The sequence below is a fragment of the Galeopterus variegatus genome, unplaced genomic scaffold (genome assembly GCF_000696425.1).
Source record: "Galeopterus variegatus unplaced genomic scaffold, G_variegatus-3.0.2 Scaffold741, whole genome shotgun sequence".
Lineage (NCBI taxonomy): Eukaryota > Metazoa > Chordata > Mammalia > Dermoptera > Cynocephalidae > Galeopterus > Galeopterus variegatus.
In genome coordinates this window covers 265,600-277,382 of record NW_007726852.1, presented here as the reverse complement: position 1 = coordinate 277,382, position 11,783 = coordinate 265,600, and the positions used below count along the sequence as shown (strand labels likewise).

Here is an 11,783-nt window from a genome sequence, read left to right as displayed (position 1 = left end):
ATCCGCCCCCTCGGCCGGGAGCGCTGCCGCGCTTCCCAAGCGGCGCACTATCCAGTGCGCCACCGGGCCGGCCCATAATTATTGTTTTCTTTTAACTTTGGGGTAATCATTTCAACATTTGTTACATGCTTACCAGTTGGGTACTCAGGATTAGGATGGTAGATAAGACAGAATTCCTGCCTTTCTCTTAATTTGACTTGTGTTTTGGTGATGTTTGAATTGCTTTTGGCTGCCCTTGAGGGATTTGACAGGTAGGGTTGGGAGGGAAAGGCTATCTTTAGGCAGAGGTTACAGAAGGAACAAAAGTCTTGAAGTGTGAAAGTTCAAGGCATGTTTAGAAACTGTAAGCAATGAAGAGGCACAAAGGTCCCTTGGGTGGTAGGGAAAGCCAAGGCATTGAAGCTGAAAGGAATAACGAAAAGGGGCCTGGTTGCAGAAAAGCCTTTAATGTCATGCTAAGGAATTTGGAAATTTAAGATAAAATAAAGAACTAGGGCCAGGTTTTTTTGCTTTTGTTTTTGTGGAAGGGATTAGTTTAAGTAGAGAAATGGCAAGATCAAATCTGTTTTTGCTTTGTTTGCTAATCTCAGAAAAAAATCTTTTTGCTACGTGGTATCAGCATCTGTAGATAAAGATTAAGCAGTCATTTGAGTTTCTGATTTATTCTTGAGCTCTACAGAAACTAGTTTGCCTTTTAATTTATCTCTGTGGAATTCTAGATATGGTGAAAAAGAAATAGGTCAGAAGTATGAGTATAAAACATCACAGAAGACAGAATTATAAAACTGGAATGATATCTAGAGATTACTTACTTTAGTGGTGCAATATAATATAAAATAAATTTGGTCTTTGGCCCGAGTTCCTGTCAATGAGCACCTAAAATCCTTGGAATCTCCTGAATGATAGGAGTCTTTTATTATTTATAATGAGCCCCTTTTGATCACATCTGAGTTTATGCTAATGAGGCAACCTGAGGGTGAGCACCTAGACAGCCTCAGCACGGGGCTGGTCACCAGATAGACCAAGTGATTAGAGGGAACTTTTAGTCTCCACCCATCAATCTCCAGGAAAGGGGGAGGGGGACTCCTGGAGATTAAATCTGTGTTTTAGTACTGTTATTGATACCTTATTGGCAGGGGTAGTATATTCAAAATATTCAGTAATCAGTACTGTGTGTTCTGACCACTCAGTGGATACCAACCTTGACACCAGAGCAGAATCCTATAAGCCTCCAACTGCGCCAGGCATTAGTCCTTTAGTTGGCTCATGGGTCATGAGAAGGTTTAGGGCAGGGACTAGCACAGTGGGATGAAAAAGGGGGGAGCAGGACCAGGGCTATGACTACTTACCAACAGATTCAGAAGTATTTTAATATTTTAACAAAGGTGATAGTTAAAATGCATACTGGGATGCATACTGGCTATCAGCCCACTTCTTGGTAGTTCAGTGATGAATGAATTACATTCTGAGATCTGATTCTACATCTCAAAGTTGGTATGAATTTATCTCAGTAAGACTGAGGAGGTTTTACTTTACTGACCTTGATGTTTGTGTTAAGATAGTGAAAACTTTTAATCTGGCTTTTAAACAAAAAAGGCATTGAAATTTGATTCAGGAAAAGATAATGAAACAAATATGCTCGATATTAAAAATGTTGCTTCTCTGTCACTAGGGGAGTGACAGTACTATTACAGAAATTTTAGGATTAGTAGTAGAACTGGAGACAGTTTGCTGCTGTTTTTTTATTTTCTCTCCAGTTTTTTTTTTTCTTTTTTAATCATAATTGTGTTTTAGTGGAAATTGTGACTATTATCTTATACAGATGTTTCGCTATATGTTTGTGTATGTGGCTGGTGGTACAGGGATTGAACTCCGGACCTTGGTGTTATCAGCACCAAGCTCTAATCAATTGAGCTAACAAGCCAGCCCAATTATTTATTTGTCAATCTTGCATATTTATAGTAGGGTTGGTAACCTTTTTATGTAACTTTTTTTCCCTATAAAATGGCTATATAATGTTGGAATCATTCTATTTTGATGGTTTGTTTATTTTCCTTGAGGTTTTAAGGAAAACTTTAAATTTGTGACAGCATCTCTTAACTGAGCCCTCAGTACCAGTTAGTCCTACAGTATTTCCCTACTCCCTTCCACTTTCCCCTTTTCCCTCAAACCCTCAATATCCTCTCTCCCTCTCTCCCTATCCACTGACGACCTTATTTTACTAAGAAATTGAAAGCAGTCTGAAGAGAATGCACTCATCTTCCCACCACCAAATCTATCATTCTTCCTGCATGTTATTATCCTTGCCGTATCTGAGACATATCCAGATTATCTGGGTACAGAATTCCATTCCCTTTCTCTTAGAACTTTGTCCCTTTGGTTATCTCCTGTACTGTCTATTTCGATCTTAAGCACATTAACTTTTTTTTATGCTGTGCATGTGTAATCCTGACAGTATGCATAAATTTAATTCACAATTCTTAGCAAATGTATATTTAGCTCCTATTTGTGTAATATCTTGTGCTAGATACTGTGGGGATGCAAATATGAAGGTTTTCTGCACTCCAGGAGTTCTCTGCACTATAGGAAAGGAGGAAAGGAATGTAGGCACTGAACATTTATTTCCTTGATAAGCCCTGAGAGAATGATGCTAAGAGTTCTGAAGAGGAATTGATTCTTTTTGTTTGAAGAAGTAATAGGAGAAACTTAAGGGTAGAGGTCAGGTGGAACTTCAGATGTATCTAAAATGATGGACAGACTTTGAGTGGTCAGGTGAGAATACATGAATCAAAGGTAAGGAATTTTTTTTTTTTTTTTTTTTGTCTTTTTTGTGACCGGTAAGGGGATCGCACCCCTTGGTGTGGCATCGCCCTCACCATACTCAGCCAGCGAGCACACCGGCCAGTCCTATATAGGATCCAAACCCACGGCCGGAGCGTTGCTGCGCTCCCAGCGCTGCACGATGCTCTCAGCGCCACACTCTCCCGAGTGTGCCACGGGGCCGGCCCAAGGTAAGGAATTTTTTTTTTTTTTAATTTATTTATTTATTTTCCTTTTTGTCTTCTTTTGTGACCGGTAACGGGATCACAACCCTCAGTGTCGCGCCCGTACTGCGACCAGCAACGGGATCACAACCCTCAGTGTCGCGCCCGCACCGCGCTCAACCAGTGAGCGGACAGGTCTCTATATGGGATCCGAACCCTCGGCGCTCCCAAGCGCCGCACTTTACCGAGTGCACCACCGGGCTGGGCCAGGAATTTTTTAAAATGTACTTTTAGTGGTGCAAACTCACACGAGAAAGTAATAATAGTTTTTTTTTTTTTTTTGTCTTTTTGTCTTTTTCCGTGTCCGGCAACGGATCGCAACCCTCAGTGTTGCCCCCGTACCGGACCGGGGACCGGCAACGGGATCGCAACCCTCGGCGTTGCCCCCGCGCCTCGCTCAGCCAGTGAGCGGGAACCGGTCTGTATGTGGGATCCTAACCCTCGGGCGGGAGCGCCGCCGCGCTTCCCAAGTGGCGCACTTATCCAGTGCGCCACCAGGCCGGCCCTAAAAGAATAGTTTTTAAAGTTATGTTGGTGCTGTTGACGGAGGATCTTGGAAATTATCCTAAGAAGTTTGGACTGCAGTTGGATCGAAGAAGAGCCACTAAAGGTTGTGTGATAAGGAGTGTTAAAAATAAGTACCCTGAGGGCCGGCCCGTGGCTCATTTGGGAGAGTGCGGTGCTGATAACACCAAGGCCATGGGTTCGGATCCTATATAGGGATGGCCGGTTGGCTCACTGGCTGAGCGTGGTGCTGACAACACCAAGCCGAGGGTTGAGATCTCCTTACCGGTCATCTTAAAAAAAAAAAAAAATGTACTCTGTTTGCACTGGTTATGAGTTAGAGGGCAGTGAAAGTAGAATAAAAGGAAGTCAGTGGGTTTTGAAAATTTTCAAACCAACTCATATTTCATGTGCCCTAAAGAAACTCATTTATTTAAAGAGATCCTATGTTTTTTGGTACATTGATGAGACATTCCATGAAATGCATATTTTGTAAACTTTGACTTCTGTTTTAGTCCGTTTTGTGTTGCTATAACAGAAATACCTGAGACTGGGTGATTTATAAAGAAGAGAGGTTTATTTGGCTTATGATTCTGGGACAGTTGCATCTGGCACGGGCCTCAGGCTGCTTCTACGCGTGGCAGAAAGTGGCAGGCAGCCGGCGGGTACAAGTAGATCACATGGCGAGAGGAAGCAAGAGAGAGAGAGAGAGAGAGAGAAGGTGCCAGGGTCTTTTAAACAATCAGGTCTCATGGGAACTAATAGAGCGAGAACTCACTCACTACCCCTCCTCCCCCAGGGAGAGCATTAATCCATTCATGAGGGATCCGCCCACATGACTCAATCAGTTTCCAACACTGCCACATTGGAGATCAAATTTCCACATGAGTTTTGGAGGGGACAACACATCCAAACTCCATCAACTTCCATGTCAGGTTTTCTTAAAACAGGAACAGAATCAATTTTCTTTTGGTGGGAATCTGGTCTCTGAAAGGAGATTATGTCACTGAGGCAGATATATTCTTGGGGTGATCTTGTGATAATTCAGTCTTGCTGAGAAGGGCATAGATTGTATATGCTTATAGAAAATCAGAGATTCTATCTAGCTGGTACATGATGATATTAGTTAGGCTGACCAGCTAAGCAGCTCCATTGAAAAGTTATATGGTCTGTTTATTAAAAATCTTTAGTTTATTTCTCAATTTAGATTAGTACCAGTGAAAAAAGAATAATAATGATAAAAGAAAAAGATTGGTACCAGTGAGAAGATAATGTGTTAGAATAATCTATTTCCCTCTTTTATTTGACATACTTCACTTAAAGCTAAGAATGTAAAAATTGTTCAGAGATTATATGTAAACTGAATTTTTTAGTTTTTCAGTGATTATTTGTTCATGCTCACGCTTCTCCCCCCTCCCCCCCAGGTCTTGGTGCTTGAGGATAGAATGGTGATGCTGTACTATTTGGTGGGTGCAATAATTAAATTATTTCATTGATTCTAAGACACATTTTTACCTCTAAAATTGTAGTACATCTTAGAGAATGCTTTTCTAGAGGAATGTTTAAATTGCTTTCCATAAAGTGGATATACTTGTGTAAAAACCTGCTATTGACACCTCCTGTGGTAGGCTGAATAACGGGCCCCCCAGATATGTCCATGTCCTAATCCCTGAAACCTTTTCAGCTGTAATTAAGCTAAGGAGTTTGAGATGGGGAGATTATCCTGGATACGGGTGGGCCTGATAAAAAGTCACAACAATTCTTATTAGAGAGATGCAGGAAGAGTCAGAGCCAGCTGAGAAGGTAATGTGATGACAGAAGCGAGGCTAGAGTGATGAATTTTCAAGGAGGAGGAAGGGGCCATAAGCCAAGGAATATAGGTGGCCACTAGAAGCTGAAAAAGGCAAGGAAATGGATTCTCTCCTCAGAGCCTCCAGAAGGAAACAGCCCTATGACAATTTGACTTTAGCTCAATGAAACTGATTTTGAACTTCTGACCTTCAGAACTGTAAGAGAATAAATTTGTGTGGTTTTAAGCCACTAAGGTTGTTGTAATTTGTTACAGTAACAGTAGGAAACTAATACACCTGTTAAGATTAAAAAAGGGGTGGTATCAAAACACATTAGACGTAATGAAATACAGTAGATTTTTAATTTCCTTTTGTTATGAATGCTTTCTTATACTTGAACAGAGTAAAAAGTATAAAATGGCAAAGTAAAAATGATTCAGACCTGTATATTTGTTTTTGTATTACTGTATAAATTATTTTACATAGTGAAAGCTCTAAGTTTTGTGCTCTTTCTCTTTAAGTATCATACAGTATTCCTTGTTGACACATTATGGTGAGGTAAGTGCCTGATATAGAAATATTTGATGATGATTTAGTAGACTTAATTTAAAAATATATATAGTAGTGATTTCCATAAGCCAGGCACTATGCTGATTAAGCCTTGGGGAAAATGATAGAGCTAAAAGCAAACTAGACCCAATTTTTTCACTTATAGAGTTTATAATGAGATGATTACAATTCCATGTGAAAAGTGCTGTCATAGGAGTCCAAGATACTGTGGAAGAAACATTAGGCAGGCATTTACTTATAGGGTTAGAAAATGTTTTTCTAAGAGGAAGAACTGAGCTGAGATCTGAAGAAAGAGTTGAGTTGGTCAGGTAAAGGGAGAATAGGGAAATTTGGAAGATTCCAGGTAGAGGGAAGAACTGTGTGAAGATTCAGAGGTGAGAAAGCATGGCTTGAAAAAAATTTAGTGTGGTAAGGATGAGTGTTAGAACAGTGATTCTCAGCCTTTTCATACTCATGACCTCTTTAGTGTTTAAATTTTTGGTGGCATTCTCTTGAAAAAATTAAACTTTGAACACTTGTAATAAAAAAAAAGCAAATTTCAGAAAAGTATCACACATTCACTTGATCCCCTTCAGAAGCCTTTAAAAGGCAATTTAAAGTAAAACTATTCTACCCTGATCATCCTCTTTTAGGGCCTCTTGAGGCAAAGCTTCTAGCATACAATCTTACTTGATATGGTGCTGTGGCTTCTTGCTTTTTTTGTGGCAAGTTATACCTCTTCTCACTGGCTCAGCATTGTTTGAGTTCACTGTATCAGTAGGCATCCTTAGTTGTAGCAAAATTAAATTTTATTTATTGACCAAACTTTGGTAGAGGCATGTGAAGGACTTGCCATATACTAGTATGTTAAGGCATTCCTGTTTAAAATCATTGTAGGAAGGAGTGGTGAGCAACGAAGCAGGAGAGGTGGGCAGAGGTCAGACTGTGAAGGGCCTTTGAATTATTCTATTTGCTCCTGTAACAAATTACCACAAATTGGTGGCTTAAAGCAACATGAATTTGTCATCTGTAGGTTTGAAGTCCAATTGGGCTAAAATCAAGGTGTCTGCAGTGCTGCATTCTCTTCTAGAGGATCTAGGGGAGAATTTGTTTTTTTTGTCTTTTCAGCTTCTAGAGGCTACCCACATTCCTTGGCTCATGGCCCACTTTCTCCATGTTCAAAGCCAACAACACAGCATCTCTCTGAGGATTCTTCTGTAATCATCTCCCTCTGACTCTTCAGCCTCCTCTTTCTGCTTTTAAGGACTCTTGTGATTTACATTGGGTTCATCTGGATAATCAAGGATACTCTCCCTATTTTAAGGTCAGCTGATTAACATCCTTACTATCATGTGCAACCTTAATTCTCCTTTGCCATGTGCTGGGAAAATATAGGAAAATGGTCAGGGCCCCTCAGCTGTTCAGAATCTTGCCGAGCATTTGATGTAAAATATGCACGTGTACCCAGGTGTTCCTTGGTTATTGACTAATGTAATTGCACATGTACACCCAGGTGTCCTGGGTTATGGACTTAAGGATAAAGGATGAGTGGCTCTGATCCACAGTGCCCCCATGCCCCCAGGGGGCCACTACTGCTGCTGGAGGCTGTTGCTGCCGGTGCCCCCAGGATTTCCTGAGAGGTCACTGCCGCTCCTGCTTTTGCTGCTGCTGCTGCTTTTGCTGCTACTGCTGCTGTAAGCTGCTGTTGCTACTGCGAGGACTGAACTTGTGTCTTCTGCCAATGGCTCCTGGGATCTTTCCCAATTACCTAGCATGGACCTGCGTGTGAGGGGTCTGGTGACCCAGTCTGTACAATGTGTTTGAAGGGTTTGAGCCCAAGCCCTGAGAATACAAACGGAAACTTAGTATAACTAAAATAATGAAAAGTTTTGGCTTTAGCGTAGCTATTGGTGTATCCCGCTAATTGGCATAGTCCTGTAGTTTTACACTATGCAACCTAACATATTTACAGGTTCCAGAGATTAGGTCATGAACATATGTCTTATAGGCCATGCTAAAGAATTTGAATTTTTCATGGCAAGAGAAACCATTAGACAGTTTTAACAAGGAAGTAATATAGATTTCCTTTTTGCATCCTTTTTTTTTTTGGCAGTTGGCTGGTATTGGGATCTGAACCTTTGACCTTGGTGTTCTAACAGATTTGCTTTTTAGGAAAATCACTCTGGCTATGTTTGGGGTAGTCATTTATCTAAAAAATGTGTCAGTTTAATAGATCATTTCCAGCACTTTTTCCATTGGTGTTTTAAAAACTTGTTTTGCAATAATTTTAGACTTACGGAAGTGTTGCATAGATAGTACAGAAAGTGCAATACCCTTCACTCAGCTTCCTCCAATGGTGACATCTTATAAAACCTTGGTACATTTATAAAGACCAGGAAGTTAACATTGACGAAATACAATATACCGATTTTATTTGGGTTTCACCAGTTTTTCCTCTAATGTCTTTTTTCTGTTCCAGGATCCAATTCGGGATAACATGTTGAAATTAGTTGTCATGTCCCTTTAGTCTCCTCTAGTTTGCTACAGTTTCTTAGTCTTTTCCTTTTTTATGACCTTAACAATTTGAACACAGTCCCTCACTTTGGGTTTGCTGATGCTTTCTCATGATAAGACTGGGGGTATGAATTTTTAGTAAGAATACCACAGAAGTGAACTACCCTTCTTATCTACGTTATATTGGGTGACATGATACCAACTTGTTTTATTACTGGTCGTGTTAATGATGGGCCCTTTGGTTAAGGGGAGGTGTCTTAGCTTTGGCTGCTATAACAAAATACCATCGACTAGTTGGCTTAAAAAACAGACATTTATTTTTTCATAGTTCTGGAGGCTGGAAATCTGAGATCAGAGTGTTAGCACAGTAAGGTTCTGGTGAGGGCCCTCTTTCTGCTTTGTTGCTGTGTGCTCACGTGGCCTTTCCTTGGTATGTGCGCATGGAGAGATCTCTCTCTTCTTGTAAGGGCACCAATTCCATGACCTCATTTCAACTTACTTAACCTCCCAAAGGCCACACCTTGTAATGCCACCAAATTGGGTGTTAGGGCTTCAACACTTGAAAGTTCAAAAAACTCACGTGTTTTTTGAGCACTTCCTTATTTTCTGACACTACCAGATACTTCATTTTGTACTTGCCACACCTCAGCACTAAAATCAGCCCTTTGGCCGAGAAGCCCTGGTTCTTTTTGTTGGGGGCATGGTATTTAGAAACCAAGAACTGGGTCCTGGATGTGCTCATTGCTATTGGGGAGTCATTGCTTCTAGATTCTCTAAGTGGGAAATGTATGTGATGAGCGTGTGTGTACACTGCCCATGTATATAAACATGTCTGTAATTATTTCTGTATCTATCTGTATCTGTATTACCTAAACATCCTTCAGTTAGGTTGTCGTACATTTGTAATACAGGTAGACTGATTGGTCACAGTCTGCATTCCATCCTAGGTTTTCTCTACATCTTGGTTCATTTTTTAAGAAAAATTTGCATGTAATAAATTTGTATTCATTCTTTGTAGAGTACAGCTCTTTGAGTTTTGACAAATGCATGTAATCATGTGTCTACTACCACAATACCATGTAGAACAGTTCTATCACCATAAAAAATGTCCTCATGTAGTCCCCTTATAGTCAGTGTCTCACCCCTCTTCCAGTCCTTGGCAACCATTGCTCTGTTTTCCATATTGTTATTTAGAACGTCACATAAATGGAACCATATAACATGTAGCTTTTGGGATCTGGCTTCTTTCACTTAGCTGCATGCATCTATGCATGAATCAATAGTCTGTTCCTTTTTATTGCTAAGTAGTATTCTGCTGTATGTATGATCAGGATTGTTTATCCATTTCTCTGTTCTCAGACATCTTAGTTATTTCCAGTTTTTGGTGGTAATGAATAAGATGCTATAAACATTTATGTACTGGCTTTTTTGTGGGAATGCATGTTTTCAGCTCACTTAGGTAAATATGTAGGAGTGGGACTGTTGGGTCACATAGTTAAGTGTATACTTAACTTTATAACAAACTGCAAAACTATTTTCCAAGGTGACTACTATTTTGCATTCCCTCCAACAGTGAATGAGAGCTCCTGTTACATAACATCTTTGTCAGCATTTGATATTTTCGGTCTTTTTTATTTCAGTCACTCTAATAAGTGTGTCCAGGTGTTTCCTTGTGATTTTACTTTGCATTTCCCTAGTGGCTAATGATCAGCATCTCTTCATGTGTTTATTTGCTACCCATATATCTTTGGTGATTATCATTTCAGATCTTTCACCAGTTCTTGGTTGGGTTGTCTGTTTTCTTATTGTTGAGTTTTAAGAGTTGTTAAAATATTCTAGATACAAGTCCTTTATCCGATATATGACTTGCAAACATTTTCTCCTGTCTGTATCTTGTTTTTCATTTCCTTAGTGCTCTTCCCATAGCAAAATTTTTAATTTTGATAAAGTCCACTTTATCAATATTTTCTTTTTGGGCAGCTAGCCAGTAACAGATTGAATCCTGGACCTTGGTGTTATCAACACCATGCTCTAACCAACTGAGCTAATGTTAGGCCAGCCCACATAAGTTCTAACCCTAACCCCCCCCTCATTTTTTCAATATTTTTGTTACTGATCATGCTTTTAGTATCATAGGTAAAAACTCATTGTCAAACCTAGATTCCTGTAGATAATCTCTATATTTTCTCCTAGATGTTTTTTTTTATTTTACATTTAGATCTGTGATTTATTTTGACTTAATTTTTGTTTATGGTCTGAGGTATGTGTCGAGGTTTTTTTTGTTTTTCTTTTCATATGAATGTGCAATTATTCCAGCACCATTTGTTGTAAAGACTGTCTTTCCTCAATTGAATTACCTTGGCACCTTTGTCAAAATCAGTTGATTATATTTTTGTGGGTTTATTTTTAGACTCACTATTATGTTCTGGGTGTCTGTCCTTTAACCAGTAGCACACTTTCTTGATTATAAAGTAAGTCTTAAAATTGGGTAATGTGAGTCCTCCAATTTTGTTCTTTTTCAGTGTTTGTTTGTTTTGCTTTTCCATAGAAATTTTAGAATCAGCTCCTTGATATCTACAAAAAAAATCCCTGCTGATATATTTATTGCAATTGCACTGAATCTAAAGATCAAAGATTAAGATGATTTATATCTTAATATCTAGTTTTCTAATCCATGAACAAGATATATCATTCCATTTATTTAAATCCTTGATTTTTTCATCACTGTTTTGTGGTTTTCTGCCTATAGATTCTGATCATATTTTATGAGATTTATACCTGAGTGCTTTGTATTTTTTTGTGCTACTATGAGTTGTATTGTTTTTTAAAAATTTTAAATCTCATTTATTCTCTACTGGCCTTTAGAGATGCTATCAACTCTTGTGTATTGACCTTAATAAACTTACTTACTAGTTTCAGGCAGTTTTTTGAAGATTCTTTGGAATTTTCTTCATAGACAGTCATGTCATTCTGCAAATAAACGCAGTTTTATTTTTTTCCTTTTCAATTTGTATGGTATATATTTCTTTTTCTTGCTTTATTGAAGTAGCTAGTTCATCCTGTACATTGTTGAATAGGAGTTGTGAGAGAGGACATCTCGTCATCTTATAAATTTTAGGAAGAAAGCAGTCTGTGTCTTCCCATGAAGTATAATGTTAAGTATGATGTTTGCTGTAAGTTTTTAGTATTCTTTATTAGTTAAGAAAGTTTCCTTCTATTCCTAGTTTTTTGAGAATTTTTATTGTGAATGGATGTTGACTTTTGTTTAATGCATTTTCTATATCTATTGATGTGACTATATGGCTTTTCTTAAGTCTGTTCATATGGCGAATTGCATTAAATGTATTTCAAATGTTGAACCAGCCTTGCATTTCTGGTATGA

The 11,783-nt window shown here is 38.9% G+C and overlaps 1 protein-coding gene across 4 annotated transcripts in view; it reads left to right on the top strand.

The window, feature by feature from the left end:
* The first annotated feature begins 7,058 nt into the window (after positions 1–7,058).
* SEC24B (SEC24 family member B) overlaps positions 7,059–11,783 on the top strand; it is a 77,603-nt gene continuing 72,878 nt past the window's right edge. For 3 of the 4 annotated variants that reach the window (XM_008571977.1, XM_008571975.1, XM_008571974.1), the window contains exon 1: positions 7,059–7,211. The gene's annotated coding sequence lies outside the window, so the exon portion shown is untranslated. The remainder of the gene's footprint in view (positions 7,212–11,783) is intronic. The other variant, XM_008571976.1, reaches the window with a different exon arrangement.